At 32.3% G+C, this 25,515-nt stretch overlaps 1 protein-coding gene across 1 annotated transcript in view; it reads right to left on the bottom strand.

Annotated features, from left to right (window-relative positions):
- Nucleotides 1–25,515, bottom strand: part of Wnt10 (Wnt oncogene analog 10) — a 69,907-nt gene that overhangs the window by 13,047 nt on the left and 31,345 nt on the right. The gene's annotated exons all lie outside the window — the stretch shown is intronic.

Genomic DNA, 25,515 nt, shown 5'->3' on the forward strand with positions numbered 1-25,515 from the left:
AATAGTACGTAAATGATTGGCATTTTACTTTTGCTTTGTTACGCATTGTCAATAATGTACAGAAAACTCCAAAAAAGAAGTCACCACAAGGACATCTAAAATGCAATAATTTCCCATCTTTATTCGCCAGTCCATTTAAAGTGTGTTTTTACACCAAAATACTCACCCGTCTCCAAACACACAAAAAAATGTGATGAATCTCTCTAAAGTGGTAGGTAGGTAGGTAGAGTAGAGAAGTAGTAGAGTAGTTTTAGATATTGTGTGTGTAAAATAGTTTTACGTATTGTGGAAATATTTACTAACTAAGATTATCTGAAGAATTTGTCTACATTTTTCTCGTACACGACTAATTAAAAAAATGTTCAGTTAACTGTCTTTGGAAAAACGACTGACTTGACTGCTAGCAAATCTCCCATCCCAAGATGCAAAACTTCATTCAATCCTTAAGTGTTTTAAACCTAGAACAAATACTTGTAATTATTTCCATATCTTTCTGGCTGTTTGTTTGTTTGTGTATGTTGTGTGTGTGTGTGTGAGAGAGAGGAAAACAAAAAAAATAAAAAAATAAAAACCAAAGTTGTATTTCCATTTAAATCGTTCATCTGTCATTTAAATCGCTTGGAAAGATATTTTCAAAAAGACAACTTCTATCTTTAAGATACTCGTATCAAGCAAACATCTTGAAATCGTCGTTGTCGTCATCTCGTATTCGTTAGCATGAGAGCGGTTAAATAGCGTTTAGCATATCTTTAGCTTTAGTTTTATTTGTTTCTGTTTATTTGTTTTAAGTATTTTTCCTGCTTAGTAGAACTTTAACTTGTATTTACTACTTGTTTAAAGATTTTTCTTAAATGTAGACGGAGGGGGTTGTGTGGAGGGCCTTCAGTGATCATGTTTCAATTGTAGGATAAAGTTTGGAAAAAATGCTTTTATAACGTCTTCCAATAGGCCTGTTTTTCGATCTTACTAGATCTTGTACCTATTATTTGATATATGAATATACCGGTGTATATAGTAAATACTAGGGTATTCAATTAATCGGGTTTCTGGTTTAATCGGTTAATCGAGCAAATAATTAATCGAGGTTTAGATTTATTCGGTTAATAATCGGTTAATTTAAAATTGTTCGATTAACCGAATAATTTTTATTTTCATTTTAAATTGAAAATACAACAACGAATCTTGTGTACAAAAACATAAAAAAACAGCAAATAAGGTATTTGAGAATATTTTTGTAAACATTCCTATTTGCTGCAACAATGTCATAACTCTGCGCTGTTCTATAATCTTTCATATAGTTTTATCAGTTTTCAAAAAAGTCAATTATTTTTTGTGTGAGAGAGAGTGTTTTTTTGTTGTAAACATCAAAATTAAATTTCATGTTTTCTCGTATATTTGATAAGTAAAAATTTGGGTTAAATACAGATTAGAAAGATATTAACATCTACTATTTATATTTCTGAAATCGCATAATTTTTTTGAAAATTTATTTAAGAAATTGTAAAATGTCATAAAATATTCAAAGACGTTTTTCTCGAAACGACTTTTTTTGAATTATGACGTTGTTGCAGTAAATGAACGATATGTGTATTTTTTAGCGTTTTAGTGATATCTTCTGAAATAATCTTTTAAAAAATGTATATAATTTAAATGTTTTCCTTATAAACGATATTTTTCTTTAGATTTAATAAAACTTTTCTTGGAAAAAATCTCTCTCGCTGATTGTATATGTTGGAGAAATCAAAAGCATGATAAAGAATATTCAATATCTCAGTTCTTTTTTTCAGTTTATTCTAAGCATATAAAATCCTTAGTTATACCATTGGAGTCCTTTTTGGATTGTTTTAGATTTTTAATACTTTTAATAGTTTCGTTTAGTTCTGATAAAAGACTCATTTAAAAAAAAGTTTCGTCTATACATGTAAATACAAAGTTTCAAATCCATGTAAATTAAATATTTCAGTTGTTATACTCACTAAACATGTTTAATGGATTTATATCTAATTTTAATTTGAAACTTGTTATTGAATTGAAACGGAAAAATAAATACAAAAAATATGTTAAAGTGCAAAAAAAGGAATTTCGGTTAACCGGTTAACCGACACAAATTAATCGGTTTATTTGTTATTTAAAATTCGGAAATTTTAAATTCTTCAAACAGTTAACCGTCCAAAATTAATCGGTTAACCGATTAACGGTTAATCGATTGAATACCCTAGTAAATACTTAACATTCGACAGCAGTTTCTTAAAGTTTGAATGATTTTTTAATTATTGCTTTTTACAGAGTCATGAAAATTTTATATCTTACGACGTGTTTTCAACTTTCTTTCTTTAACTGCACACCCGATCAACTCGATATTGTCACTTTGTTTGGTTAATTTTCCGAATTTAATCGCGATCTATCATTCGATACAGAAAAATGAATATCGACAAAAATCTATTGTTGTGCTGGAAAACATCGGTGATCTGAAAAGACTGATATTCCAAGATCGTCATGTGAGTTTTTGTGAAACTGCAACATGCTTGGACATGTCTTGCATGAATCAAGCTTGGAAAAGTTAAGACGATCTTACTTTTTTGGTACTATGCATGATACAACAATATAAGGTACACTCAGTAGAAAAAAAATATGAAAAAAATTAAAATTAAATTTTGACGTTATAGGGCTAAATATTGAAAACACTCCCTAGTGATTCTGCCTTCTACAATTATTGAATCATGGTACTATGTTTTTTAATTTAAAATAACGTAATTTTTTATTCTCAAATTATATTTAATCCCATTTATTTTATGGTTGACAATAAATAAAGAATCATGAATCTAGGGTCATTCGAGTCGAGCTAAATATAGGGTAATATTGATGTTGATGAAAAATAGGTTTTTTTTTTGGAAAACTGGAGTTTCTGATGAAAAATTGTTGTTTTTGTTGAAAACTGTTTTGAAAAAAATGTTTTTTATAAATAAAAATCCTGATTTTAGTGAAATCTATTTTTATTAGTGAAAAATATTGGGTGTATAACTTCAAAACTGGAGTATCTTCTGAACTCGGTTTTTTTCTTTAATAACTTATGCCGTTGAAGCACACCGAAGCTTATGGCGAATATGTTTCGAAGGTTTCAACGTGCGAGAGATGGTGAGAATTGGTGATTTTGACACGGAAGACAAAGATCGCCCAGGGCATCTAAAAAAGTTTGAAGACCAAGACTTGGAGGCATTGCTTCATGAAGATTGTTGTCATACTGATCAAATCATTACTTGCGATATAAAATTGATCACTATAACCCGAAGCGTAAAAGGTCTTACATGAAGCCCGGCCAACCAGCCGAATCGAAACCAAATTAGAATGAAGTGGTTGAGAAGTTTTGCCTCACCCGCGTTATAGTCCAGACCTTGCACCGTCTGACTACTATTTGCTTCTATCGATGCAGAACGCTCTCTCCGATATTGGCTCGATTCGTTCGTGGCCTCAAAAGATGAGCAGTTCTTTTGGCTGGAAATCCATATGTTGCCAGAAAGATGGGAAAAGATCATAGCTAACAAAATAAAAGCTAAGCATTTGAAAGAATCCCCAATTTTTTAGTCATACACCCAAGTGTGAAATCCATTTTTTTTATTAATGAGATCCGTTGCTAAAACTGTGCATTTAAGAGACTTCGGATCATTTTATGATGCTTTTTTATAAAAATCCAATTTGAACATAAAGATTTTTAGTTAAAAATCTACCGACTTATCTGATTTTTTTTAGATATATTCCAGACAGATTTCCAGCAGATCTGTTTTAAGTAATCTTGAAACAGATCTGCTGTTTCGGGATCATATTATATGATACATTTCTGTCAGTTACTGTAAGACTTCGGATAATTGATTTCAACATTCGACAATTTTTCAATCGACTCCTCTATCTATAAGGATCTAGAATATATTACTTCATACGAGTATAATCACCAGGGAAACCGAAAATATGCTCTAAAAAAAGCGTTTTAAGCGCTTTAAATATGCAGTTAAAACTTTAAAATATGCTCTTAAAATTTAAAAAATATGCTCTTAAAAAAACAAACTTTTACATAATTTTTAACCAAAAAAAATTTACTTAAATTTTCAAATAAAAATCGTTGTCTATTGGATCTGAAAACATTTTTATACATAGAAAATGTTCTTTAGACATCAACTAATGTTACAGGAGCAAATTTAAAAGACAATATTTCTTTAACACTTAGAACGGTTAAGTTTGAATTAGAACTAAAATTTGATATTTAGATGGCGCTATTATTAAAATAGTGCTTATTTTTTATTAAAACAAGTAAGAGAGCTATATTCGGCTGTGCCGAATCTTATATACCCTTCACCAAATTATACTTCAAAATAAAAAATTTAAATATTTTTAGGTGAACAAATTTTTTTTTCAGTTTTTTAAATTTTTGAAAAAAAAATTTTCGAATTGTTTTTTTAATTTTTTTTAAATTTAAAAAAAAAAATTTTGTTTTTTACATTTTTTTTTGGTGAAAAGCCATCTATTTTTCAATTTTGAATTTTAAACAAAGGAGGTAAAAACCTGTAACACAACAGAGAAAAATAAGTAAGACCAAACTTGTTTTTGATAAAGTCAAAATATGCTATTAAACAGTAAAATATGCTCTAAAAACGCAAATATATGACATAAATATGCTTTTAAAACAAATATATGCAAAAATATGAATTTAAGGGTAAAATATGCAAAAATATGCACTAATAAATCGATGCCAAAATTCTTAAATAGTTATGAAACGTGTAAATATCTTATCCATGTGCTCATTCGACTCACCAGAAAAAACATGCATTTGCATATTTTGGTTTCCCTGATAATCACACATGATTATTGCAGGAATTACAAGCGGAATAACAAATAATATTTTGTTATTCCGGGTATAACAAAAGTGAAAAGGAACTTCATCGGTCGTCTCAAACAATTGAGTTTTGAACACTCAATACTTCGAATGGTTGGGAAAACGATTGATTATTTTACAACAGTTGTAAGTTGTCATAAACGAATAAACGTAGATGTTCTTGCTGAGCTGCTCAATGGCCATCCGCAAAAAATTAGATCATTCTCTACCACGACATTGTGAGTTTTCTTATGTCGTCTCCTAATTGTTTCAGTAAGCACTCAAAACAATTAATTAATAAGTCATCCGCTTAAATGCTCTGGAGGTTTCAAGTTTATAAAGCAAAGCAATGACTATGATTTATTTTGTCGAATCCAATTATATAATAACCCCTCCTGATTGGAAGCAATTGCCTTTCATTTGATCAAATGTATGTCGACTTCCCAAAAAGCGGTTAATATACATTAAATCCATGTGAAAAGTGATTCGAAACATGGCACTTCTACCAGTACATATTACTGGAGCCTAGTTTACCAACAACCCTTGTTACGCTCCCTGTGTTTTAGGTATGTTAGAACCAAATATATAAATATGTATGTAGGGATACGAAAAATTCTTTTACATTTATCACCACTACCACCACTGACTACTACTGCAATCCTAAAAATATATAGCATTGCGTTTTTAATCTTTCCTGATTTACTCATTGAAAACATTTCTGCATACTTGTGTATCGTTTTAAAATCATCTCATCGTTTATTTTGCGCATCCGTCAACTTGTGATAGCATTTTTTTCTTCTTTTGGTTTGGACGTTTTTTTTTGTTTTCAAATTGAAAACGAATGAAGAGATTTGGTAACAATATAATTTATACAGCACATGCAAATAAATTACATTTGAACCAACCAACTAAAAAAAAAAACAAAAAAAAACTCTTTTTCCTCTACTTAGTTTTTGGTGCATGTTGTCATTGCAATCGTAATCATGAACATCAATATCCTCGTCATGTCCGCCATTTTTGAATGTTTTGAATGCATTGTTTTGCGGTTTACAAGATTCTCTGCTCAACAATTTAATGTTGATGATGATTATTGCTGGTCAAACAAACAAACCAAATAAAAAGAAGAAAATCAGTAAAAATTTCAAAAAAGTAGTTAAAGTCCAAGAAGAAGAGATATTGTTGTAGTTCTTGTGTTGTATGGAATGCCATTGTAAAGCAGTTTGACATGTTGCTGACACATTTTGTCTCCAGAGTGTTTTTTAAATGTCGTATTATTCGGTGGATTATGGTTGAAAAATCATGCTCTTTAAATTTTATTTGCCAGAAGAAAAACAAAAAAAAAAAAAACGATTTAATTGGATTTTTTGTAGGGGGTTTGCGTTTCAATATGGTGAGAAGGTTATAAGTTTAATAAAAATCACATCAAAATTTATAATATTAGGCCGTAATGTTACGAAAATATACATATTTATGTAATTTGTCTTTAATTCAAGGAATTCATTAAAACGGAAATATATTTGCACAATCTTGAGTGTGAAGATAAATTGGAATTTAACTAGCACAGACAAAAACCACAAATTTTAGCACTGCCTATTTTACTGTTAACAGAACAAAGAAATATTGGAATCCCAGACTTATTTCAGATATCCCACCACTATGGCTGCATTCAGTGACCCCTTTTCGAACACTTTTTATAATTGACACAAATCCTCTTCAAATTTATTGGGTGTATGATTTAAAAATGCGGGAATTTTCAAAATGTTTAACTTTTATTTTGAAACATTTGTCCAATATAAATTTATTCAAGGAATTGGCCATTGTTAGTTATGACCTTTTACCATCTCTCTGGCAATATATGGAATCCGCGACAAAAGAACTGCTCATCTTTTGAGGCCAAGAACGAATCAAGCCAATATCGAATACTCTATTCCAAAGTGAAGCGTATCACAGAGGGAGCGTTCTGCTTCAATTGAAATATATAGTAGTCGTACGGGGCAAGATCTGGACTTTAGGGCGGGAGAGGTAAAACTTCACAACCGCTTCATTCTAAATACTTTTTGACAGGTATTGCAACATGTGTCTTAGCGTTGTCATGATGGAATATTACGGTTTCATGTCTGGCCACATATTCTTGTGGTTTTTCGGCCAATGCTCGCTTCAAATCAGTTGCGTTCGGTTAGGTTCCATGTGATGGTCAGGCCAGATTTCAGCAGCTCATAATATATAGGATTCTTTTGCTCCCACCTAATACAGAGCATTGTCTTATTGCCATGGATATTTGGCTTTTGTGACGATTAGGCTGGTTGGCCGAGCTTCACTTACGAACTCTTACGCTTCGGGTTATCGTAATGGCTCTATTTTTCATCATTTCTTTTATAGCGTTCAAGCATAATTTCAGACACACAAAATCGTCTTTCAAGGTCTCTCGGCTTCAATTCGTATGGTATCCAATTTCCCTGCTTTTGGATGAATCATGCTGCTTGCAAACGTTTTGAAATTCCTGTTTGATTTTGCAAGCTCTTGTTGAGTTTTACATCAATCTTCATGGAGTAATGCCTCCAATTCTTGGTATTCAAACTGTTTTGGCTGGCCTGGGCGATCTTTGTCTTCCGTGTCAAAATCAAAATCATAAGATCTGCTCAAAAAATATTCCTTCATTATTTCAAATCAATGATTTTTTTTGGAATAAAGGGTCTTTTGTTAATCACTTCCCATCTTTAAATTTAAATAAAACAAAATGTGTGTTTATTCCTTTGAAAGACTTATCGATGTCATTATGTATGGAATATAACAATGTGCAAACGTTCTCCGCGACTTTGATGGGTGGCGCGCATTCGAAATGTCCAATTTTCCATGACTCTGGCTCATAAATCAGGCTAAGTTTTATCGATGACGTGGTTTATGTTGGCTTTGAGGACCGCTGTGGTTTGAGTCTTTCTCGCATAGTCCTGCGACTTAAGAAAACTCCACAAGAAAAAGTCTAACGGGGACAATTCGCTCGATTTCGGTGGACAGTTACACCTTCACGTAAAATGACGTGAAGGTGTAGCTCGAATAGAATGTCCAATGTGGAATGAGCTGTATGGCACATCATCCCCATACAAAATCCCCACCAGACCGTGACTATTTCGGGATGCATTGGAAGCTCTTTACAAACAAATGCCTTAGAAGAATCCAACGAGTCTTTTGGCATCAAACGAACCACTCCCCCATAACTACTGAAATACAAAGGCGAAATGGAACTGGATTGGTCACACCATACGAAAACCGGTCACGGATATTGCCAGAAAAGCTATCGATTTGAATTCTCAAGACAGCCACAAAATTGTATTTCATTGTCTCTTCCCTTCAATTCGTATGGTACCCAATTTTGCTGCTTTGGATGAATGCTGCTCGCAAACGTTGTGAAATTGATTTGACAACAATTTTCATAGAGTAATGCCTGCAATTCGTGGTCTTCGTAGGCGATTTTTGTATCTCGCACGTTAAAACCGATCGAACACATTCACCATAAGCTTTGGTGATCAATCGGTGTATCAGCTCATATGGCGAAGACAAATTGAAATCGAAGCGTCAAATATGCAAACTAGCGGGAATGAAATAAAAATTAAAGATTTTGTTGAGACCCTATGCTCCTTATAGGAACGACTGAAACATATATTGGACGCTCTTGGATCTCAGTTCGGAGGTCCCTATTGGAAGACCCTTTATTTTTTTCATTCAAATTCTGAAATTATTTTAAATTTCTATACAATTCAAGCATAACTATTAAGTGGTTTTTGTGTGTTGTGTAAGTTAAATTTAAATTTATTTTCACACGCATTAAGTAAAACTACATACTTTGATAAAATATGAAATTTTATTTATTTTAAACTTTTTAGCAAATATGCCGTCATAATTGCTATTGCGAAATAACCTTAACGGTTCCCATTATTTTATATGCAAATCCATAACTTAACGATAAATATTCCATTGATATGACATTCAATCAACATAATTTCGAATAAAATTCAAAATCTATTGTCTGTATGAAAAGATTTAAACATAGATGACTTAAAAGGCATAGCATTCCTTGTAAGTATGTTAAATGGGCAAGGCATTTAAATTTAAATGTTTTCCAAAAAAAAATACAAAAAGCCAAAAATATAACAAATAATAAATGTATTACTCCCCACATGGTCAACAATCAAAAGTAATTTGACAAAATTCGCACATATTTAATGTGAATACAATTTGACAGTAGCTCAAATGTCAAGTTAAAATGCAAATGTTGTGTGTTGTAGCAGTGACATTTATTTAAATTCAACAAATTCAAATCAAACATACGCTCACAGTCACACACTCTCTAAAAACAATCAGTCAAACCAAAGTCAAAAACAAACCAATGCAAAGCAACCAATCACATCACAACTGTTGTCAATCACTTTAAAATAAAAATAAAAAAAAAAATACAAAAACAAACTTATGTATATAAAATGGCGCAAGGTAACAGCAACATAATTCAAATGAATTAAGATATTTCTACCACCACCAACAACAACAACAACAACCAGTATCAGTGTAGCTAGTACCAGCGCCAGCCGTCGCACCATTAACATCACCATCAACCTGGTTGTTTGTTTGTTTTGTATGTGCTGTGATGATGCCTCTAAATTGAGCAACCGATTGATTGTTTAACAACATGTCAATTGTCATGATGGCAATCAATAAACGAATAAACGTAGATGTTCTTGTTAAGCTGCTCGCTGTCAATGTTACTGTGTTATTTGCATAACATCATCAACACATCATTGTCAAATCAGCATACATCAATTGTCAATCTCCCCACATCCCCATCCACAACCTCATCGCTCGCATGCCCACTACACAGTCAAATCAGAACTACTACATACTCAAACATACGAGTACAGACGACTTATATCATCACTTACTGGACAATCCTTTCTTTATTGGCATTTACATGGACAGACACTCCGAGAGCGAGAGAGAGAGAGGGAGAGATATTCAGAATGATGTTGTTAAATCACAAGATCATTACAAATTTGTTTTTTTCGATTATACACTGAAAGAAATGTTTTCCTGAAGAGCCGATTTAACTAAAACAACAAAGTCTCTTCCTCTCTCCATATGGGAGATGCAAATTGAAAAGAATATCCCGATAAGGTTTGTGCGGTTCAGAAGTGGTAATTTTGACATGGAAGACAAAGATCGACCAGGCCAGCCAAAAAAGTTTGAAGACCAAGAATTGCAGGCATTAATCCATGAAAATTGTTGTTAAACTCAACAAGAGCTTTCAAAATCATTGGGAGTTAATCAAGCAGCAATTTGAAAACGTTTGTGAGCAGCAGGATTCACCCAAAAGCAGAGAAATTAGGTACCATACGAATTAGCCGAAATGATGCTCGAACGCTATAAAAGAAAATAATTTGTTCACCCAATATTTACTTGGAATGAAAAATGGATCCATTACGATAACCCGTAGCGTAAAAGATCGTGTGTGAAGTCCGGCTAACCGGACGAATCGACACCAAAGTGGAGGTAATCACACATGTATGCGGATGACTGCACTATATTGAGCTTTTCGGTATGGTAAATGGTTATCTCAATGAAATCAACAATTTCTTCACTGCACATAACCTGCAGTTATCATCAACGAAGTCATCGGTAACCTTCTTCACCACCTGGACGAAGGAGGTGAAACTGAACTTAGGCATCATGGTCGACGGCATACAAATTCCTACAGTGAATCACCTGAAAATCTTGGGTGTCACTTTTGATACCCTTTTTATCTCTGCAGCATACGCCACTGTAATCACGCATAAACTGGGAAATAGGAACAAGGTCCTCAAAGCACTATTCGGCAGCACTTGGGGTATGGACAAAGAAACTTTGCTAGTTACCTACAAGACGATTGGTCGGTCAGTTGAGTGATACTCAGTGGAGAAATATTTAAAGCTGTCAAAACGCAGTATCCAGGACCGTCACAGGCTGCCTTCAAATTACCTCCGAACACCACCTTCACGAGGAAACCAAGGTTATACCGGTCAAGGAACACAATGTCATGATGACGCAACAGTTCCTTCTCAGATGTCACTGGAGGAGTCATCCAAACTTCAATATTACACAGTTGGAGTCTCCTCCGAGGGGTGTCAGACAGGACCTACGGAAATACGAGGAGATACATAAAATGGATCGATCGCCGCTCGTATATGACAGCTTTGAACGACATTCACAGAGACGCCATCAATTCCGCGGTAGCAGCATATCGTATGAATGTCGTACCTGAAGGTTGCCAACCATCGATGATAGCAGACGCCGAGAAGATTCTGCCGCGTAAAACAAGAGTCGTTCTGGCACAACTTAGATCAGGATGGAGCAACAGACTTAATGCATTTTGGTACCACATAGACCGTGCCGTCCGCAACTTATGCCTAGCATGTGGTCAGGGTCCTCATGACACTCTCCACACATTTAACTGTTCAGCCAACCCGACTTCACTACGTCCTATGGATTTATGGACTCATCCTGTTCAAGTAGCACAATTTTTTGGACTTAAACAACATGCAGAACCCCCAAGAACGTTCAGATTGATTATTGTAAAATTGTTTATGCTGCTACAACAACAACAACACCAAAGCCTAATATCCATGACTCTAAGGTAATGCTCTTTATTTGGTGGCAGCAAAAGGGTCCTATCTATTATGAGCTGCTGAAATTGGACCAGATCATCACAGGGAATCTGTACCCAATGCAACTGATTCGTTTGAACCGAGCATTGGTCGAAAAAGCACAGAATATGCGGCCAGACATGAAACCGTAATATTCCATCAGGACAACGCTCGGCCACATGTGACAATAAATCATCTGCTATTCAGTCAGATATTGTACTGGAAGTTTTCAAATTAAAAATTTTGTATCCTAGTTGCAGCTAGTTAGTATTCAGAACCGTGTAATAAATAAGGGGCGCACTGCATCTTACATCCCTTTGGAAAGAGATCGTATAATTCTTGATTTATAAGTTGATATTTTGCATATTATTTTACTAGTTGTATTTTACTGTTCTAGAGATTAACATGAATATAATTTTCCAAATATTGCTGTTCACGAGCATAAACTGCCTTAAAACCATAAAGTTCCCATCGCTCGTATAAGGAACAACCTTAACCATTTGGTAGTGTTGTTTGACAAGGATTGAATTTAAAATGAAAAGTCATAATCGTGATCTCTTTATCACGATTTCATCAACATTCTGGGGTTAAACATTATAAAATACAAGTTTCAATATGTCATACTTTGCATTTGCGATTGTGACACGGATCGGTACATAGTTTCGGGCACGATATTACCAACAAATATTTTAGGTTGTGTACCATCTCGAAGATCTTAAACAACTTCGCTTGGCGTCTATTCATGACAATAGTGTGAACTCAAGTCATTTTTCTGAACGATGATTAATTTCTTTTGGTGCTTCGATTTTCCAAGTTGATGAGAAAGAACTCCATTAAGAAGACATATTTATTAACATGGAATAAAATGCTCCTTTAGCTGCACCAACTTTCACCAGTCAGTAGAAGATCACCATAAATTTAAATGGTGGAAAGAAGTACTCCATATGACAAATCTAAATTCGAAACTGATCGTGCAAGCACCAATATTGTAGAAGTCCAAGTCGCCCAAATGATACAGTTATTAGTTTGTTTCGAATGATCCAAAAACGAATGTATATGAGAATATTCACTGGAACTGCTCATACAAACACCAATATCGTAGACGTCTAAGTCATTATGAAATTATGTGAGAGTTGTCGTGGCAGTTTATGCGAAGGATGGACCTACATAGATATACAACGTATTCCAATATATGAAAACAATGAAAACAACATTCAAATTATTATTTTAAGTGTATTTTGAAAGCTCTCATCAGATCATTTCAAAAGATTTCTGAAAGTGTTCGAAAGGTTTGACAAAATTGTCGATTGATTGCTTCTTAACATACTTCAACATATTGGCCAAAATCCATCATCAAATAATACACTCGTAGTATGTATTTAATGTTGACAAGCAAAACAACAAAAGTCTTGACAATTGAACCGATACAACTGTGTGTGAGACTTGAGCTTAAGCTTGTCAAGCTTAATAATCAATCTTATTTCAATATAAAATTCGGTTGTGGCATTGTCGTCGTCATCCTCATCATCATTGTCAGTCAATACCAACTCTAAATCACTACAATGTGACATTTGCAAATCACTTTCGTTTATCATTGATCATTTTTGTTGTTGTTGTTGCTCTTTTTTGGAACAATACCACGACCAAGTGTCATTTGCATTCCAATAAAGTAGTAGCTGGTCAAGCAGCCAGTCAGTCATTCTGTTGAATCCAAGAGAAACAAAAAAATAAGAAACAAGAAATAAACATTTCATTGAGTCTTTGTTTGGGGGCCCATAAATTACTGGTACTGACCCTTAAGTCTTTGCTTCGAATCTCTACTTTGCGTTTTGTTGGGAAGCGTAATTGCATTGTAAGTTACATAAGTTTGGTTGATACGTTATTGTTTGCGACATTCTTTATCCAATCGTCATCATCATCATCATCATGGTCGTCTTGGTTTTGATTGTCATGGTTTATTTAAGGTTGATTTTGTATTTGGAGATAGAGATCCTTGTTGATTCATGATCACAAATGCCATCTCTAAAATACACTTTACTAAACTATTGATTGACAATAATACATTGTTTATAACTCGCGTCCTCGTCGTACCAGCTTTTGATTCTTGTTGGTTTCATTTGGTTGGATGGTTGTTTGGTTGGTTGGTATACAAAAGAAAGCAGCCTTCTTGCCGAGGGATGTTTGTGCAACATCAACACAGATATGCAAAATAGTTGACCTGTCATTAAGTTAGCAGTCGTCAACTAGATTTAAAGTTATGTCTGTCTGTCCCTTCGTCCGTCCGTCTGTCTGTCTCTCTCATTGTTTCTGTCAATACTTTAACTCGTTACTTCAACGTCGTCTACGTCCACATTTTGTTTTGTTTTTGTATTTATTTATTTGCGTTTAGTTGCTGCTGCTAGTTGTGGTAGTTGTTGCATGGTCCCCAGTTGACATCAGATTTCCATATTGGTCTTGAAGTTATTGGGAAGTTAGTTGCTCAGAATGCAAACGACTCAAGATTTATGGTTAGTATTGTTGTATTCTTTGGATACATTTGGGAAAATATGGAAATTACTTTATTTTCGTTTTTGGTAAAACCAATATACATACAAATAGTTAGGATACGACAAACGACTGACTACAATACAAATGTAGTTGATCGTAGTGCTGGTAGTAGTAGTAGTTGATTTTTTCATCTAAAATTACGTTAAACTTGTAAGGATACTAAAACGAAAAGGCATACTTCTGCTTCTTTTTGTTAAATTGGTTTCTTCACATTTTTTGTTTTTTTACTTATTGTTGTATATTTTCTTAAACATTTTATCAGATCAAATGTATTTTAAAATATTGTTTAGACATGGTGAGAGAGTAAGAGTTAAATCCTCCTTAATACTGAGTCAATTCATCTTTAGCAACCAACAAAATTCAAACGTATCTCATTTAAACCTAACGGTATTTGTTGATTAATGGTTTCAAAGCATTTAACAGTATACAGATTCTTTTCAAACAATACCTTTTTTTAATGTAGAGATTTTTGCTTTTTTTCTTCACAAGACCGGAAAAAAAAATATTGACAACTTATTTCCATTGTCAATCAATTAATTGAGAATTAATGTTAGGCTTCATTAAATGTTGAGTGAAATGATGAAATGATAATTCTTTACGTTTAAGTCCATTAACAAAATTCTGAAAAAGAGTTATTTTTGACAGATGACAACTCCGCTCAAAACTTTTCTTTTCACTGTTATTGAGGATGTTTTTAATGTAAGGAAATGATACGCAAAAATATGCTAAATGGTTTTTTAATAATTATATTTCAGAGGAATTAGGTTTAAAGAAGCGTATGCGTTAATGAATCTTTAATTTAAACAAAATTTTGAAGATTTTGCGATTTGAGCTTTTTAATGTTATCTTTGGGAATGTAAGTTTTTAAGTTGTAGGAATCAAGGTTTTAAGGAAAATGTAATAGTTCCTCATGTTCTTCATTATTTACGGGTTTCATTGTCTTAAAAATATTAGTAAGGATCATTTAGTTATTGTCCTTTTTTGAATTTATTAAATCCTTGGCAACCTTTATTAGTTTCCAGTAAAATTTTTTTATACAAATTATTGTTATTTTTGATATTTGTCAATGGCACGATTCTAAAGAGTATTATGGTTACATTAAACATTGTTTTTGAATGGTAAAAGTACTATTGAAGTCCAATAATGGATTGATAAATAAAACAAGTAAGAAAGTATGGTCGGTCAAGCCCGACCATATAATACCCTACACCAAGTAAATGAGTAAAAATATTTTTCTTTTAAAATTTTAATAATTTTTATTTTTGAGTGATTTTCGGAAGTGGGCCTTATATGGGAGCTATGACCAATTATGGACCGATCACCATAAAATTAGGTCGTGTGATTTATGTCTATATTAAAGTTAACTATGTTGAATTTTGTGTGTATACCAACATTTTTAAGCGATTTATGCACGTTAAAGTGATTTTCGGAAGCGGGTCTATATGGGAGCTATGACTACTTATGGACCGATCGTAACAAAATTTGGTGACATGAATTTTGTATATACAAAACTTATTTGGAGCGAAATTTGTGTAGATACATTGATAAATTAAACATTTATGACCGATAAAGTCCATTTCGAGGGGACATTTGTATGGGGGCTAGGTGAAATAATGGACCGATTTCAGCCAGTTTCAATAGGCTTGGTCCTTGTGCCGAAAAAGTAATATGTACCAAATTTGATCGAAATATCTTCAAAATTACGACCTGTACTCTGCGCACAAGGTTTACATGGACAGCCAGCCAGCCAGCCAGCCAACCAGACGGACGGACGGACGGACGGACGGACATCGTTTAATCGACTCAGAAAGTGATTCTAAGTCGATCGGTATACTTTAAGGTGGGTGTTAGACTAATATTTTTGGGCGTTACAAACATCTGCACAAACGCATAATACCCTCCCCACTATGGTGGTGTAGGGTATAATGAGAAGTTGAAGAATCTGAAGCTTTGTATTTAAAGACTGTAATTGGACTCTATTGGATACCTAGGCCCCAAGCTGCTCACATCACATCGCAGAAACTCGGACAAAGGGGATTTGCCGGGGTACTGTGGTGTAAGCGTACGATTAATATGGGTTTATGCGACTATGGACAGACGAGATGAATCACAGAGACTACTTGTGTACAGTGCTGCCAACTTTTTTTTGGAGAAATCGTCAATTTACAACAAAAAAAATCGTCAAGTTAAAAAGAAAAAATCGTCAAGACAAAAATACGTTAAAAATACCAAAAACATTTTTTTATTAACTTTATAAATATTTTTATTTTATTTACATGTAAATAAAGTTATTATTTTAAAAAAAATAATTAATTTAATTTTGGTATTATGTGACTTTACTCTGGTAGATTTCTGTGTGACATTTTTTTAAAAAGTAATTTTTAATTGCTATATTAAAACACTGAGAATTATTTAACTTAAGATAATCTTTTGAAAACAATATTCCTTGTAATGTTGAAGAATCCAAAGCATTTCTGATTTTTGTTTTATTTAAATTTACAGTATTAGTGCCATTAAACTCGAAACAAATTGTGTTAAAATTGGGAAGGCCTTTGCATTATTGACTCTCTTTAAATTAGAAACATTTTTCCAATGTTTCGAGTTCGGTGAATTTCATATTACGTAATTCTCGAACTTTATTATCAAGTTCTTGATATTCTTTTCCATTTAATAAATTTGGAATAAGTTTGGCCAATTGTAAAATTGAATCATTTTTTTTGTTCAATGGAGTTAATCCTTCTAAAAGTTTATCGCCAAAATCAAAACGTTTTAAAATTTGTGAAACCAATTCAATATAAAATTGGACGCGTCTGCCTTTCAATTTGTACATTGCAAATGGGGACTTACAAAATTTGAATTTTAGGAAAAAAGGTTACCATATGTTTTGCTTTTAAAAAATCATCATTTTTGTTCGCGGGAAAAATGAAAAATCGTCAATCGTCATTTTAATAAATTTGACTTAAAAAATCGTCAAAATGACGATAAATCGTCAAAGTTGGCAGCGCTGCTTGTGTAGGATGATATGGGAAATATTGTCTGAATTGTTGGATATTAAATCTTCCATTTCATGACTTCTGTAGAAGGTGTCATAACGAGAGAGAAAATCATCTTACGCAGGACTCTTTACGGTTGAAGGGGTACTGATTCCGTACTCCTAACTTTGACCCCTCCTGTCTAGATATCATAACGGTAACGTCTCACCCTTCACCAAATTATACTTTAAAATAAAAAATTTAAATATTTTTATGAAAACAAAATTTAAAAAAAAATTATTTTTTTTTTTAAATTATCATTTAAAATTTTATTAGAGAAGAAATTTAATGGAAAATTTTTTTTTTAATTTTTGAAAAAAATTATTAGTAAAAAAAATTTCATGTCAAAAAGTATTTTTTGGTGAAATAAATTCGGGTTAAAAAATATTTTCCCGATACATTGTGGGGTCGCATATGAAAAATGTGCTGAATGAGCTGAATTCAATAGACAGCAATGAATCAAAGAACACAACATTCAGCAATAAAATCTTACTGTAAAACAGTGATGTTCAAAAATAAAAATGAAGATATTTGGTGAGAGAGCTACCCAGCAAACATAATGTCAAACACTTAAAATAATAACAAAATGAAGAAAGTTTAAATTTAGAATTTTTGTCAAATAAAACCAATTTATTAAATGAATATAATTTAAATTTTAAGGAAATGAAAGAATATACATTATACGGCCGAAATACTCTCAAATTTTTTATTTATTTTTAACTTTGTTTTTTTGTGTTCAATTGTAATTGAAATGCGTGTGTTTGCTATGCTTCATCCAAAAACCAACCAACAACAATGCTTATTGAATTTCTGAAAAAATGAGACATTTATTACGCTCTTTAAAAGAGCGTAACAAATGTGTTTAAATTTTTTAAACAATTGTTGTATGGGATGAACATCACTGCTGTAAAACAATTGAACGGCTTCTTGAAGATAAAATACACAATTGAGTGAAAGAAGAAATGACAAATTCATCCGTTTTAAATGAGAACCTGATTTCACATGAATTATGAAATCCTATCGGAAACTAAACTGTTTTACATTATTAGTTTAAGGATTTTTCAAACCATTATATGGATGATCTGTTTATCTGGATGAACAGATCATCCAAAGTTTTGTATTTTCGAAAAGAGATGGAAACAACGAAAAATCTCTGACAAGGGCGGTTATTGAACTGTGATTGAAATTATTTGGCCAACTTACTTTTCGGTCGTTGATTTGGAAGTGATCCTGATCTTGTTTAATTTCACAGGTTGGTTACATACTGATCACTGGATATGAATGTTTGATATGATTTAGCTTACGGTATCACAGCTGTAACTAACATTGTAAATTAGGGGGCTTTGCTGCAAGCGGCATCTGAATCTACCTAATTGATTCTCTGGTTAATGTTAATCGTTTAGTCATCGCATACTCTTAAATAATGTTTGGCATATTTTGGTGTCGCAGAGGTCATAAAAAACCCGCTAGACATGTCGTGAGAATTTTACATTGTCAGCCATGCCATGTTCTTCAAAAACATTTAAAATTCTACAATAAACACAATAGAAAGTTATGGATCGTAAGTTATTCTCAATATTAACTCAAACGTCCAAAAATCTCGATAAAACCATGGATCTCACAGATCGCACATAACATGAACCAGCTTGACATATCGATGGTAATTGATACTGTCAGCCATATCACACTCTTCCAAGGCATTCTACATTCCATAATGCTCATATTCACGAAGATTACTCGAGTGATCGCTAATCGTTCGTATCAATTGATTTGTTTCAAATCAATCTTACTAAGTATACATATTCATCAAATCCTGCTATGTATATGAACCCAATAAGCACTCAAAAATTTAATTTCAAGTGTTGGAAATTAAATTTGAATTCAATTTGAATTCCAGTCCATTTTTCAATTATTTTTTAAGTCAAACATTATTTTTGAAATATTTCAATATTTTGTTAATTTATTCTTTTTTGTCAAACAAACAAAATTCATCAAATTAAAAAAAAATATTAAGAAACAATTGAAAATAGATTAAACAATTTTTCTATCAAATCAAACATCAGTAAGTAAAATGCGAAAAAGCAATATGGAGTGTATAACAAATTCCTTCCTTATCACACAGAATCCATCGCCAATTTCCAAAAATGAAAGACTCGTCAGTAGATGAAACTCTTAATTATTTTGTTTTAGATTCCCAGAGGAAATCGAAAATAATAAAACTTCAGAATTTTTAATTGATTTGTATTTTAATAATATATAAAACATGTTTTTTTTGCAAAATAAATAGAAATCAAAAAAATTTGAGATTAATTAATTAGAAAAATAAATAAATCAAAGCTTGAATCCGATCGACTTGAATTAAACAATAATTAAAGGATTGAATTAAACTGTATTTGAAAGCTTGAATTCAAGTATTATTCCTACTTGAATTGCATTTTAATTCAAGACTTGAACTCAACTGTATAAACACTGGAATCTTCGACTTGAATTCAAGTTTCCTTTTCACTGGAGAATGCTATTGAATTAAAGCGTAATACAAGTGTATTTCAACCCTTGAAATGTGATTGTATGACTGGAATTAAACTTGCTTTACACTTGAATTCCAGCGAAAATGCTTATTGGGAATAGATTAAATCGGAACATTTTCAAATTGAATTACTAGTAAATAATTAGCACGCCATAGTGGGATCCTGTTTAATTTTGCATATCTTAATTACCAGTGCCTCCAGTGGAAGTGAACTCAGCTCTTTCTACCACATGGACGAATGATCCTAATAGTTGATATAGTGAAAATGTCAACAGCGATCATTTACAAATTACGAGTGTCATATATTTGATCTCATTTTTCCACCATACCACATGCTCTTAAATCTCTAAAATTTAAAGCTAATAGAAGTAGAGGTATGTATAAAAAAACTTGCCTACAATAGTCAAATAAATTGCTAATATGTGGTCACCCAGTGGGAAAATGTTCATCACATATCAAACAGTTCAACTCCCATACGAGGGCAGCATACAGAGAGCTATAACGATGATCATACGTTGACTGATCGTAACTAACAATGTTTTTCAATGATCAGATAATGATGCCAAACAATATCTGTATGACGAAGCAATCGATCGAACTGTGTCATTTTAATATACCTAAGTAGAGGAAAACATACCACAATTTTCTCAATATAATTATATTTTCCACAAAACTCATTTCCTATTGACCCTCTCCCTGCCTCTGTCTCTGCTTCACCTTCAATTCCGGATTCTACTTAAATCAAATGAGCAAAACAAACAAAAAAAAATGTGTCAAAATGTCTATTAATTTTTTCTATCTAATCACATCAATAAAATACTGTTCTGTATGTTCAACTTGGCCAAGAGACCACACATTCAGGTCTTTGCCAGCCTTAATAAAATGCACAAATGTATATTAAATGTAAGAGAATTTAAAATGTCAAAATAAAAAGTCAACTTCATTCATTATTTTGCATGTGTAACGAGCTACTGAAGTTGGCTAAAATATATAACGATACCTTTTTTATAAAAAGAAGCCAGGGTTAGGGAAATAAGTATTTCAAATCAAGTATTCATTAAATTGACGCTATACATACTATCTATCTTTAATACGAAATTTCCAGCTGCCTTTAAAACATTAAAAATATTCAACAAATAGGCTTATTAAAGAACCCTGACTTGAATTCTGCAATACATACATTACCAGAGAATTTACGAATGTTGACTTGCATCAAGTGATCATGTCAATCGATAAACGATCGATTGTAGCACAATATTTCGTCTTTAATGCAAGAGAAACAACAACTAACTAAGATTTGCAAAGCAGCCAACAAGAAGGAACATATTTTAAACAAATAAACAAACAAACACACAGGAGGAAACCAACCAGCTTTGGTAATGATTACCATGAATTCAGCAACATTATAAATTGTTTTAGTAGTTGCTGCTGATGATTATTGTTGTCGCCGTGGTTCTTGTTATTGCTGTTCTTTATTATTGTCGTCTTTGAAATGTTGTCAATACAACATAGCAAAATTGTTGCTGGCTGAGCTACTTGTTGATTTTCCAAATATTCTCAATCCATTTAAAATAAGCAGCTTTGCTTTTTTGCTCTTACTAGTTGGTACTTTGGGAACCCTTAAACGAAAATTACCCGATGCTGGGAAAACATTTTGGTGGCTCACTCGTACATATGTAGTTTTAATTTATTTAGGTGTGAAATATCAAGGGACTTGAGCGGCAAATGTAAAAAATACATTGGCCACTGTAGTATTAAACGAGACAACGAGCTGTTTTTCAGTTAATTTCTATTGTGTTGCGGTTTGTAGTAGTCCATCGTTGGTCGTAGTCACATTTCCCAATTAGAAAGAAATTACGAATAACACGATAACAGTATCACCGGTAACACTTTAATTTTCTCACTGTTTTTTTTTTTTTGGTCTGTTTTCTTTTCTTTCTTCGAGTTGGGCAGAGATTGTGTGATGAGTTTTTTTTTTTTTTTTTTTTGGAAATAGAAGAATTGGTTGATGATGAGGCACGCTTCAGAGCTTTATTTTAGTAATTTGAAACCTCTATTAAGATACAGATTACAAAGAGATTTTGCCTGCTGAAGATTTACTTTTCTGATGTTTGAAATGTGTAAAACAACATAATGGTTAATAAACAAAACTATAAACAGTTTTAATTTATTATTAAATCGCTTCAAATAACCAAACAGTGTGATGCAAAAGTTGTACTTATTATAAAAGTTTTACTTTTTTGTTAAAAAAGAGCTTCTTATTGAAATACGTAGTTACATAATTTGTGAGAAAAAGCTTTGTTTAAAAGAAACCGATTTTTGGTGAACCAAGATTTTTGTTATTTTGTTATTTTTATCAAAAAAGCTTTTATAACTTTTTATTGAAAATACAGCTTCTTAGCAAAAATAGTAATTTTTGGTGAAAATAATAGTTTTTAGCTTCTTATTGAAATATGTAGTTAATTTTTGTGAAAAAGCTTTATTTAAAAAAAGCTATTTTTGGTAAACAAAGTTTTTTTTTTTGGGATTTGGATATTTTTGGTACTTTTTGGTGAAAAAGTACTATTTAGCGAAAATAGTACATTTGGGAGAAAATAGTATTATTTGGTGAAAATAGTACTTTTTGGTGAAAATAGTAATTTTTAGTGAAAATTGTACTTTTTGGTGAAATAGTACTTTTTGGAGTAAATAGTACTTTTGGAGAAAATAGTACTTTTTGGTGAAAATAGCTTTATTTAAAAAAAGCTTTAAAAAAGCGAAAATAGTACATTTGGGTGAAAATAGTACTTTTTGGTGAAAATAGTTCTTTTTGGTAAAAATAGTAATTTTTAGTGAAAATTGTACTTTTTGGTGAAAATAGTCCTTTTTGGTGAAAATAGTACTTTTGGGAGAAAATAGTACTTTTTGGTAAAAATATTACTTTTTGGAGTAAATAGTACTTTTTAGGGAAAATAGTACTTTTTGGTGAAAATATTACTTTTTGGTGAAAAATGTAGTTTTAGGTGAAAATAGTAGTTTTTGGTGAAAATAGTACTTTTTGGTGAAAATAGTACTTTTTGGAGAAAATAGTATTTTTTGGTGAAAATAGTAGTTTTTCACGATGAAAGTACATTTTTGGTTAAAAAAGAGCTTCTTATTAAATCATTCTTGTAAAAAAGCTTTGTTTAAAAAAGTAATTTTTGGTGAACAAAGTATTTTGTTATAAAAGCTATTTTTATTAAAACAAAGCTGTTTAAAAAAGCTTTCATTGGTGAATTTGGTGAAAAAAGGTTTTTAAAAAAGCTATTTTTGGTGAACAAAATATTTTGTTACAAATGCTATTTTTAACAAAGATATTTAAAAAAGCTTTCATTGGTGACTAAAAATTATGAATTTGGTGAAAAAAGCTTTTTTGGTTCAAGCTTATTTGCTTTAATTAGATTAACCCATTATCTTATTCAAAACTTGTTTGTTAAAAAAGTAATTTGTTAGAATTTGTTGATCAAAAAAGTTTTTATTGGTTGAAATTGATTTGGCTGATTTTCAACAGAAATACAAAAATTGCGGAATTTTTTAAAATTTGTAGCTTTTATTTTGAGACATTTGTACAACAGAAATGTATTAAAATTATTGGCTATTATTAGCTATGACCTTTTCCCATCTTTCTGACAACATATAGATTCCGAGCCAAAAGAACTGATCATCTTTTGAGGCCAAGAAGGAATTAAGACAATATCGGATACTCTGTTCCAAAGTGAAACGTTTCCCAGAGAGAGCGTTCTAAATCAATCGAAACAAATAGTATTCGGACGGGGCAAAGTCTGGACTACAAAGCGAGTGGGACAAAACAGGTATTGCAACATGTGGCCGAGCGTTGTCATCATCGAATATTACTGGGTGTTTTTCGGTCAATGCTCGCTTCAAACGTAACAGTTGCATTCGGTATAGGTCAGATTTCAGATGCTCCCACTAAATACAGAGAATTACCTTAGCGCCATGGATATTTGACATGGTGTCGAATCGGCTGGCCGATCTCTTACGCTTCGGGTTATTTGGGGGATTCAAACGGCCTCCTAGTAGGTCGTATTGTCATAATGTCATATAATATTTTTTTAGTTTAAACAAATTCTTGTTGTGCTGAAAACAAAAAAGTGTTATTTTATGACAAACCAATTAACGTAGTTCAAAAAGTCTTATTAGTTTATAACTTTTTGTTTGAAACTCAACAAACATCTGTTTAAACTAACAAACATATTTTATGACATTATGACAATACGACCTAATAGGAGACCGTTTGAATCCCCCAATTGTAATGAATCAATTTTTAATCGCAAGTAATGATTCGGTGCAGAAAAGATTTTTTTTATAGCTTTCAAGCATCATTTCGGACATGTAAAATCATCTTTCAAGGTCTCTTGGATTCAATATGTATGGTACCCAATTTCTCTGCTTTTGGATAAATCATGCTGCGTTTTGAAATTGCTGCTTGAGTAGCTCCCAATGATGTTGCAAGCTATTGTTGAGTTTTACAATAATCTTCATATAGTAATGCATCCAATTCTCAAACTTTTTTAGCTGGCCTGGGCGATCTTTTTCTACCATGTCAAAATCACCACTTCTAAACCGAACAAACCATCTCTTGCACATTGAATGCGATGAAGGCATTGAAGACATTCACCATAAACTTTGGTGAGCCATCGGAAGGTTTCTGAAAACTCGTAAATTGATCAATATTCAAAGACAAACAGAGAAATATTATATAAATTAGTTAAAGATCAATCAGATTAATTCTAAACTTAATCTTAATGAATGATAATTTAACATCCACACTGTCTTTTCCTGCAACTGTGTGCTTGTGAATCTTCTCTAGAAACCAAAAACATATAGATACAAACATCTAATGGTGTACATACATATGTATGTATGTATGTAAAACAAATAAAAATATTAATACTCTCAGCTGGCAAGCGGTAAAATTAAGATGATCAAAGATTTTGCGAATTAAATAACTAAACAGCTTAAAACACAAACCGCTTTAGAAAAAGAGAAACACACACAAACTAACGTTAAATAAGTAGAGGGGGAAAATAGTAGTGATGCGTCAAAAGTAACATGATATGTGGTCAACTCAACTCAAGTCAACGGGTCCATCTTATGCTTGTACTCATATACAACATACCTACATATATAAAAGTATTTGTATAAGACTCGAGCATAGATGTAGCTGAACAACAAGAGTTTGTCATGGATATTCATCCATCCATCTATGCAACGAAGTTCCAACCGAAAGCAGTAGCCCACCAGTATTAGAATAGATATTAGAGGCTCTGTTAATAATAAAATTCAAATAAAAATAAACATTATGGAGCAAAAAAAAAGCAGTAAACAGCAAACGATCACACACGTTAAGGTTCACTGCTTCCTTTTATTTATTTTTTTCTACAGCTACTTCTCGTACGTCTCCAACTCCCTTCCTTGTGTCTTCACAATGTCAGCTTCTTCTGTTTGGAACACATGCGTTTATAAGTATGCACATACGTACGACTACGAATGAGTATTCATTCATCTTAGTTGTGGTTATTTTTGTTAAGATTGTGTAATACAATCTACTTGTACGAGTTAAAGTACAACACGGATACTTTTTATACACATACGCTTAAGTTGAATGCTACAGCTTAAATAAAATGTTAGTAAAGTGAATTTGAATTATACTAGTCTACCATCAAAGTCTCCTCCAAGAGAGTTCGTTTTGAACCCTCTCGATTATACTTAGTGCTATGCGATAATGACTTTTCTTAGATCCATCTTAAAGATCATGTCACGATCTTAAGATCGTTCTCGAGTTATAAGACATTCAACGCGAACTGACAGTCAAATGATCATGGCATATCAAAGGAA

This window comes from Calliphora vicina, chromosome 2, assembly GCF_958450345.1.
Source record: "Calliphora vicina chromosome 2, idCalVici1.1, whole genome shotgun sequence".
Lineage (NCBI taxonomy): Eukaryota > Metazoa > Arthropoda > Insecta > Diptera > Calliphoridae > Calliphora > Calliphora vicina.